The 9166-nt window shown below is 42.6% G+C and overlaps 2 pseudogenes across 2 annotated transcripts; one reads left to right on the forward strand and one right to left on the reverse strand.

Moving 5' to 3' along the window:
• Positions 1-540, reverse strand: LOC311283314 (F-box only protein 2-like; annotated as a pseudogene). Its single transcript has one exon. The product of its transcript is annotated as an F-box only protein 2-like (transcript).
• Positions 541-6460: 5920 nt separating this feature from the next.
• LOC311283315 (putative nuclease HARBI1) lies at positions 6461-7763 on the forward strand (annotated as a pseudogene). The gene is made up of 2 exons: positions 6461-6584; positions 6850-7763. The product of its transcript is annotated as a putative nuclease HARBI1 (transcript).
• Positions 7764-9166: the final 1403 nt, after the last annotated feature.

Raw genomic sequence — 9166 nt, forward strand, 5'->3', positions numbered from 1 at the left:
TTAGAGGTCTACGGTAACAGAGCTACCACTAACTCTCACTCCAAACCAGCCCTGCCAATACTTGGTGTCTTGACCGCCATGTTCAAAAGAGATGAAGTGTAGGCCCGGGCCGTGGTCTGTGAATGTGTGGCTCCCCTTTCTACAAGAGCAGTCGTCGCAGTCTGGGTCAAGGATCACTTCATCCGGCTTAAATTCATCGATGACCTCTTGGCTTTCATCAATATACACAGTGAGCGTATAAATGCACCCACAGTCTGTTCAACCACAGTACCAGTCCTCCACACTGACAGCTGGCTGTGCAATATCTACATTTTCGGGGACGTAACCCTCTTCCAGCAAGTTAATTGATTCATCATTGTAAGTGTGTCCACAGTCCCCCGGCATGTCCTCGGACAGCCACTCATCGCCTCCATTTTCTGTTAACTCCCAGTGTTCCAGACGATCATCTTCATCAGGATTTTTTAGAAGGTTTCCAGACATTTTGTTGAATCTGCTTTTCCAGTAACTAAGTGAGAGTCTGTCCACTCAGTTGATCCCAGTGCTGTGTGGCATTATTGCAAAAAATACATTTTAAAAGACCTCAAACAACAACAACAACAATTAGCCTACAACAAACTCTAACTTCTGGCATAATATTCAAAAAAACATAATAGGGGCACTTTAATTATGTATTAGTAAATGTTGAAACCAACATAAACTAAGATTAATAAAAGCTGTAGAAGTATTGTTCATTCTTAGTTCATGTTAACGGTTGCTAGTAAGGAATTTGAACTGCACTTCTAAGACTAAGGTAAGATCTGTTAATTGTTGCTAGTTTAAGAGCTGTTAAGTTGAAGTTTCAGTTGACACTTTGTATGCTTTGAGCTATTGATGAAGCATCTTAAAATTCTATCCACTTTCTTCTCCTTGTAATTCACTTCTTTTGAATATCATGCCATTACTAATCCTGCCAAAATTCGAATTCCAAAATGCGAAAATGCCTTGTTGATGCTAGAGGTCAGAGGAGAATGGGCCGACTGATTCAAGCTGATAGAAGAGCAACTTTGACTAAAATAACCACTCATTACAACCAAGGTATGCAGCAAAGCATTTGTGAAGCCACAACACGCACAACCTTGAGGCGGATGGGCTACAACAGCAGAAGACCCCACCGGGTACCACTCATCTCCACTACAAATAGGAAAAAGAGGCTACAATTTGCACGAGCTCACCAAAATTGGACAGTTGAAGACTGGAAAAATGTTGCCTGGTCGGATGAGTCTCGATTTCTGTTGAGACATTCAGATGGTAGAGTCAGAATTTGGCGTAAACAGAATGAGAACATGGATCCATCATGCCTTGTTACCACTGTGCAGGCTGGTGGTGGTGGTGTAATGGTGTGGGGGATGTTTTCTTGGCACACTTTAGGCCCCTTAGTGCCAATTGGGCATCGTTTAAATGCCACGGCCTACCTGAGCATTGTTTCTGACCATGTCCATCCCTTTATGACCACCATGTACCCATCCTCTGATGGCTACTTCCAGCAGGATAATGCACCATGTCACAAAGCTTGAATCATTTCAAATTGGTTTCTTGAACATGACAATGAGTTCACTGTACTAAAATGGCCCCCACAGTCACCAGATCTCAACCCAATAGAGTATCTTTGGGATGTGGTGGAACGGGAGCTTTGTGCCCTGGATGTGCATCCCACAAATCTCCATCAACTGCAAGATGCTATCCTATCAATATGGGCCAACATTTCTAAAGAATGCTTTCAGCACCTTGTTGAATCAATGCCACGTAGAATTAAGGCAGTTCTGAAGGCGAAAAGGGGTCAAACACAGTATTAGTATGGTGTTCCTAATAATCCTTTAGGTGAGTGTATGTAGCTGCCTGGTGATGTATATCACATATACTGGCGTATATATTTGAACAAGAGTTTGATATCTTTATTGCTGCAGCCCATTGTCGAACACAAGCTTTCATTCTCCTCAACCTTGCGGGTCCCAAAGCCATCGAATGCAAATGGTCCTTTGTTTATGCACAAGAGGTAAGAGCTCCCAGTGAAAATGACAGTGTTATTATTACACTGACTGATTCCAGGGAAGACACCGACTGCTTAAAAAGATTTGTGCTCCTCATATCAACATCACTATGGAACGTCACAAGTTCAACATGAGATCGCAGAAGCCCGGTGAGACTTTTGAATCTTATATAAGCGATTTAAAACTAAAATCAAAAAGCTGCAAATTTGGTGCATTACAAGACGAGCTTGTTCATGATCAACTCGTTTGTGGAATACAGACATTCTGAGAAAATCACTGCTGCTTTATCCAGAAAGCCATATCAGCATGCCAGATCTATGTGCAAACTGAACAGCAAACTAAAGACCTAGCAACACTCCAAACAACAACTGCTACAGTCAGTGCTGTACACCAAGCGTTTGCAGGAAAGTACAGAAATTGCAAATCGAAACACAAATCAGACGGCAAAGCGCCATCTACCATAAAGAGCTGTAACAAGTGACCACCCAACAAAAAGAGATAAGTGTCCTGCATTTGGTCAACAATGCAATGGCTGCAAGAAGTGGAACCATTTTAAGAAATGCTGCAGGTCCACTCAAACAAACCAAGCAAAGCGACGCTATACCAAAACCGTCCACAATGTTGAACCACACCAGGCAAATGGTAATGAATGTGAATGTTCTTCATTGACGGAGTTACTGCAGAGTCTGTTGATTCCTTGACCAACCTAACACAAAAGAGTGAACTGTACAGCACCGTACACGTATATGGTAAGCCGGTGGAACTAAAAGTGGACACCGGAGCCAGGAGACACTTTCCAGCACCTGCGAAAAGGGGAAAAACTTAATGTGTCAAACACAACAAAGCTATAGCATATGGCGGCAACAAACTACACACACTTGGAAGAGTCACACTACCATGCAGTCTAGCCAGCCAGATTTACAACCTGCTGTTTTATGTCATCAAAAGCTCTGCACAGCTATTATTGGGTCTACCTGACTGCCTACACATGGAACTTCTAACACTCAACAAGGAAGTCCACCAGCTGAACGTGTCAAGTCAGGATGCATTTACGGACAGAATTTTCACCAAATACTCTGACCTTTTCAAGCACGAGTTGGGTAGACTACCTGTCACATATTCCATCAAAATCGACCCCACTATTCCTCCTGTCGTCCGACCAGCAATACACATTCCAGTTGCTATGCAAGACAAGGTTAAAAGGGAGCTTCAGTGAATGACTGATCTTGGTGTCATCACACCCATTTCTGAACCGACTGACTTCCTTGGTAGCCGCGTTCTGTTCGATAATTGGCACAGTCTGCTTTATTAGCGTTTTCCCCATCGCGTTGCTTGAGCTTAAATGCTTTAAGTAGGAGAATTAGTATTAGTAGAGTAGTATTAGTATGAGCTTAATACTTTAAGATGTAACGTAAGCTTGATGTGTATATTGCCTACTCATAAGCTTGTTCAGAAACATATATGGTGCCAAAAGCACCAGATACACACGGGAGCATTTGAAAGCAGGCGACTATCAGCGGGTCCGTCTATCAGTGGATATATTAGGGATCCGCTGACAGTCGGCTGCTTTCAAACGCTCCCATGTGTATCTGTGTAAGCGCTCTTTGAAGACAACATGTTTTTGAAGCGCTGATCAGTGTAGCCAATCAGAGACATATTGAGCGCGTGAACGCAATGGCCAACCAGAGATGTTTAAGAGTCCGTTCAACAGCACTCAAAATGCTGGTCTCGTCACATTTCTAAAATTTCAGTACTGACTTGGTACTGAAGTCAGTACTTTTGACAACACTAGTCTAAACATATATCTAATATATCTATATTCATGTTCATGACGTACACCAACTTCCACTCCTCCTTACTTCTGAGTGAGAATAGCCTACTTCTCTAGGTGCACACTCCAAATCCCGAACAGGTTAATTGACCCACATGGTGACATGATATTATTGACGTGATGTGCAGCTGAACGGTAAAACCACGATCGCGCATTTCTTTTTTTTTCTTTTTTTTCGCGGTCTGGACATCCTTCAACATATTCAACCACCAGACCCGTCTCTGGATGATAAGTCTTTGTGGTTCCAGGGTGACCCAGGGAGGGATACATGGCCCTACTGCAACACAGAGTGCACCGAATTACAGAAGAGCAAACAGATGTCCTAAAAAGGCTATTACCTACATTGGGTTGTCGCTGCTTAACTGTCACTTCACTTCCCCAATGGACAGGTGGACAATGGACCCCATGATCCTGAATCTCAGCAGAATGGTCTCGCAGTTGTTCTCTGACTCTGGTAGATCGATTTGTCCATAAAATTGTGGTAAACGGATGTTTGGCCTTTCCTCGGCCTTTGGCCCTTCCAGTCAATGTCTCTACTCCTCAAGTGCCAGTTTCACTGTCAGTAGTTCACAGTTCCCAATGTTGTAATTCATTACTAAAGGGCATTGTTCCCAATGTTGTAATTCATTACTAAAGGGCATTGTATCCAGCAACAATTATTCTTCCCCATAGGCCCACAAGTGAGAAGAGAGAAAAAATATCCCACCTTGTGGTGGACAGGTACCTGACAGTAAGTCAAAGGCACAGTCATAGGGCCTATGGGGAAGAATAATTGTTGCTTTAATCTTGCTGAAAACCCAAGCTAGGAACGTCTTTCCAGGGAAAGAATTGGGTCAGCTCAGTCCTGATTGTGGTTCCGTCTACCTTGAGTGAGAATGGTAACTCGAAATAGGGGGTTTGCAGCTTCCTGACATCAAGAAGTGACTTGGGAGTGTCAGGTAATAGCTAGAGAAGTATGGGAAGACAAACAAGAATTCCAAAAATTAGAACCCCATCCAATCAATAATCCTAAAGACCAGTCAATCTGAGGTTTGTGAAGTACAAGCCAAGGGTAGTCATGGATTAAGTGTAACTCAGGAGATCTCTTCTCTGTTCTGTGATATTCTGCAGTGACCCATCTGTTCAGGTCACAAGGGTCTTCTATCCAGTAAAGACAGTCAAGGGGCTCTGAATTACAAACTGCTCAGTGAGTGCGCAGTCTATAAATCTCAAGGACAGAATTGTTGGCTCAGAAGTGGCCTGTTTCTACACAATAAGCAGAGCCTGGTTCTCCCCAGCTGCATAGGTTCATCTTACCACCAGGGGGGCTGTAAAAGGATTTTGAGGTCTAAAAACTCCCAAGGAACTGGTGCTTGAGGGAGGCAGGGTTGTAGCCATGTCCCCACCTTCAATCAATTTGGACCGTCATCAATATCATGGCCTCAAGATCGGTAACTGGCTCTGTGGTGGCCAGCTCATCCTCAGTCGACATGGCCTGATCTTCATGATAAGCAGGTCACTGCTGGTAACTGAGGATTGATGCTTCCACAGGGCTGTTGCCCAGTCCAGCGCCCTTCCTGTGAGCAAAGAGATGATGTAGACGACTCTGCAGTGAAGCTTTAAGGTTTAAGTTTAAAAGCAGGAAACCTTAACACCTCCCAGAATTTCCATTGAATTTCTCCAGTGCAGGCAATCTTGGGTCAGAACGAAAGCAACTCTGATACCCACTCAGATACTGAGTATCTGATTGAGTAGAATGGCAGGCCTGGGTTGATACGACTGGGCACCTAGAGGCTGGAGTATCTCTGTCAGGATCTCTTTGTGGAGAGGAGATGGCAGCTGCTTGATATGCACTTCACATTTTTGGGGCCTGGAGACTCATCAGCTGGGTTAATGCTGTCTCGTTCAGTCTTTTTTTATTTTTTTATGTGCCACTCCTTGTGGGTATTGAACTCCAATCTCTCAGAGAAGGGGTCAGCATTTTATTCCTCTGATCTTCTATAGCTGGAAAGAGAATGATGCACCCAAGTGCAAAGAGTGAATCTAGATTTTGTGGGACCTTTTGAGATGAAGATGTTGCTTGCTTCTGTGCATGCACATTCCGAATGGCCAGTGAATCCAATAATGCCCTTGATTACCTCTGAAAAGACCCTCCAAATCCTGAGAGAGTTGTTTTCACATTATGGACAGCCATAACAGTTCCTGCACGAAAACATATTCTTTCCAACCAGAGTTTACAAGAATCAAACAGTGATGAACTGAAGTGTGCAACTGCAATCTAAAGCCGGGCTCAGACTACAGAAGTTTTATGGCGATTTATCGCAAATTCTTTTCCCCTCTTGACAATCTGAGGAAAGATCTTGTCAAAGACCTTTGTGGTTTCTGATGTTTGACACTTAATCTGGTAATATGAGGCAGCTATCCAATCTTAAAACTCCCATTCTGCTCACAGACACATAAGGGCCGCCCCGATATTATCATACATGTTTAATAATTAGGATTGTAAATCGGGATGATTATGATTATTATTACGTCTACTTTTACAATAGCTAATGAGTGTATACCAGGAGATGGAAGTGAATAAGAGAGCTTTAGAAACTCTGGCCCCGAAACAAGTTGCTGTATGGGTCTGTTGGACAGCAGAGATGGAGGAATAGATTGTGGATGTCACAAAGATGAAGATGAAGATGAAGAGGAGAGTCCACAGGTTCCAATACGAGATGTCTTTAATAATAAAGCAAACTCAGGTAAATACATAAATGGGCGGTTTCCTGGACAGAGGTTAAGCCTAGTCCTGGACTAAAATGGCCCTTTAAACCAGATTAACTGACATCTGCTTTCTCTGTCATGGTTTTAAATAGTCTTAGTCTTAGTTTAGTACATTTAATAAGCTATTTAATAGAGCTACTCCAGGACTAAATTGAGGCGTAAATTAAACCTACCAGGAGGCAGGTTTAACTTCAGATTAAGGTTGTTTGTCAAAGAATGGATTACTTGAACTCGTTCTTGCAGACAGAAGTTTCTCATTGTATTTTGATGAAATACGTTTTCAAGATCGTTTTCATATGCATAAGGTATATTCGATGGAGATTATTTCACTTTTAGAACCTCTCTGACTCAAAGAGGACAGCCTGTTCTAGTTTGTCTGCAGGTGCTCATAACTAAGGTTTTTGGCACACCTTTCACCGAGAAACTGGGGATTTATGTGGTGTCAGTGAATCAACAATATGTAAAGTCATTCACAGAGTATGCAAGGCCATTTGTGAATTAAGAACACATTACATAAACTTCCCTGAAGCTTCAACCCAGGCTAACCACAAGGTACAATTCTATGAATATGGGAACTTCCCAGGAGTCAGGTTGCATATGAAACCCATATTCCCATAAAATGTCCCTCAACTCCAGATGCTGAGGAATACAGGAACCGAAAGAATTAGTTTTCCATAAATGTCCAAGGTGTGTGCACTCCCCAATTGTTGCACGTTGGAAAGGTGCAACTCATGATTCCCGGATTTTCCTCAACTCATCTCTGTACACTCAGTTTGAAAGAGGAGATCATCATAGAATATTGCTTTGTTACAGTGGGTATGGTCAGAAGAATCTTTAGGTCACACACCATACTTGCACCCAACAACAGCTGAACAATGGCGCTACAACCAGGCTCATAAGCGCACTAGGGGTCTAGTAGAGCGCATGTTTGGTGTTTGGAAGAGTCACTTTCAGTGCCTCCGGAAAATTCTTCGGTTCAAACCAAGAAGATGCTGCACTATCATCATTGCAAAAGCTGTTCTTCACAACTGAAACAGCAGGGATGCCCAGATCCCCCAATAGAAGAGGATGCCAATCCAGATGTGCCACCATTTCTATCAGACCATGGAGAAAGACATGCATACAGAGATGCTTTTGCGTTGTGCCACTTTAAATAGATATATTTACATTGTTTACCTTTTCAACCCTCTCAGATCTGATACATTCTCACATGTAATCAGCAAATAAAATATATTTTAAAAGTAAAATGGATATTTTGTCTGCTATGTTACAGAAACAGCCATAAATTCCAACTTGACTTGATAAAAGAATATTTATTTAACAGATTTACTGTATGTACTGATGTGACATTTGAGACTGCTCTTCTTCATCTTCATCTCCAGTTCTACTTGCAGTATCTTCATCTTCATTTCATGCTCCTCCTTAAGATACTTAAACGTTCATGGAATTCAATAGCCAGCCTTTCATGGACAGTGAGTCTTTTCTTAGGGTGACCAGTTCTGGCAGACATTGCTGCCATTGCTTCTGAGGATGTGGAGGGTAAACTGCCTTGCAACTCTTTAGTTCTGTCCATATGACTTTCTCCTTAAAACAAGACAAGTTTATATATATATATGGTAAAATAAATACAGATTAATGAGAAGATGTTTGATGACACACATGTAGCAAATTAAAGTTTGAGCGAGAAAGAAATGGGAAAGTGAAATGTATTCATATTAATGTAGGTGTGTGTGATCCATCATCTGAACTAGATGGTCATCACCTTCTCCAAAGGTTGCTGGCTCTCCATTATTCCTGTCAGTAACTCATCCAACTGGTCAGCTTCTTTATTGCAGGTACTCCGCCAGTCCTAAATCTCTCTCTTCGGGCTTCAGCAGCAGTTTTTTTTAGGTTTATTTTTACATTCTTCCACAACCCCTGGATATATAAAATAACTACTGTAGCTTAACTACTTTTAAGCTTCATGGTTCATTCCATGTTTTATAGGCAAACTCCATCCGGCTATAACAGATCTGCACAGGTGGTTTTAAATTAACCTAGTTTATTTTAGTTCAGGACTCCATAGTCCAGGTGTTCTTAATCTGTACTTAATCTGGGTTTCAGAAAGCCATTTTTGAAAGACGAAACCCCGGTGGCGATGATGGGGAGTGCCCGATGCCACAGACCCAGAGCACAGCAGGGATTACAGCCCACGGCGGAATCGAGGGAGTGAGGAACCAAGGCATAGATGTGGCTGATGACATTCTGGTGACGACAGACGGAGGTGGAGCCGAAGGATCCCAGGGCACAGACGGAGAGCTGATGGTATTGAGCTACATAGCTGGCACAGGGGGTCTAGGCGAAGCCGTGGTGATGAGCTTCTGATGCTTGATGATGTTTACCATTGACCACCTTGGCTTTCTTTGTTTTCCCGTTTATGTTCTCTGGCCAGGTGTTGTCCTGATCATTCGGTGACTCTGCCCTAGGCTGTTAGTCACTTCTCCTTTTTTTTCTTTTGTTTTTTATTAAAACTGACTTGCACAAGTATAGGCCCCATGTGGCAATCCTCTGGAACAACCAC

The sequence above is a fragment of the Rutilus rutilus genome (genome assembly GCF_951802725.1).
Source record: "Rutilus rutilus genome assembly, chromosome: 23".
NCBI lineage: Eukaryota > Metazoa > Chordata > Actinopteri > Cypriniformes > Leuciscidae > Rutilus > Rutilus rutilus.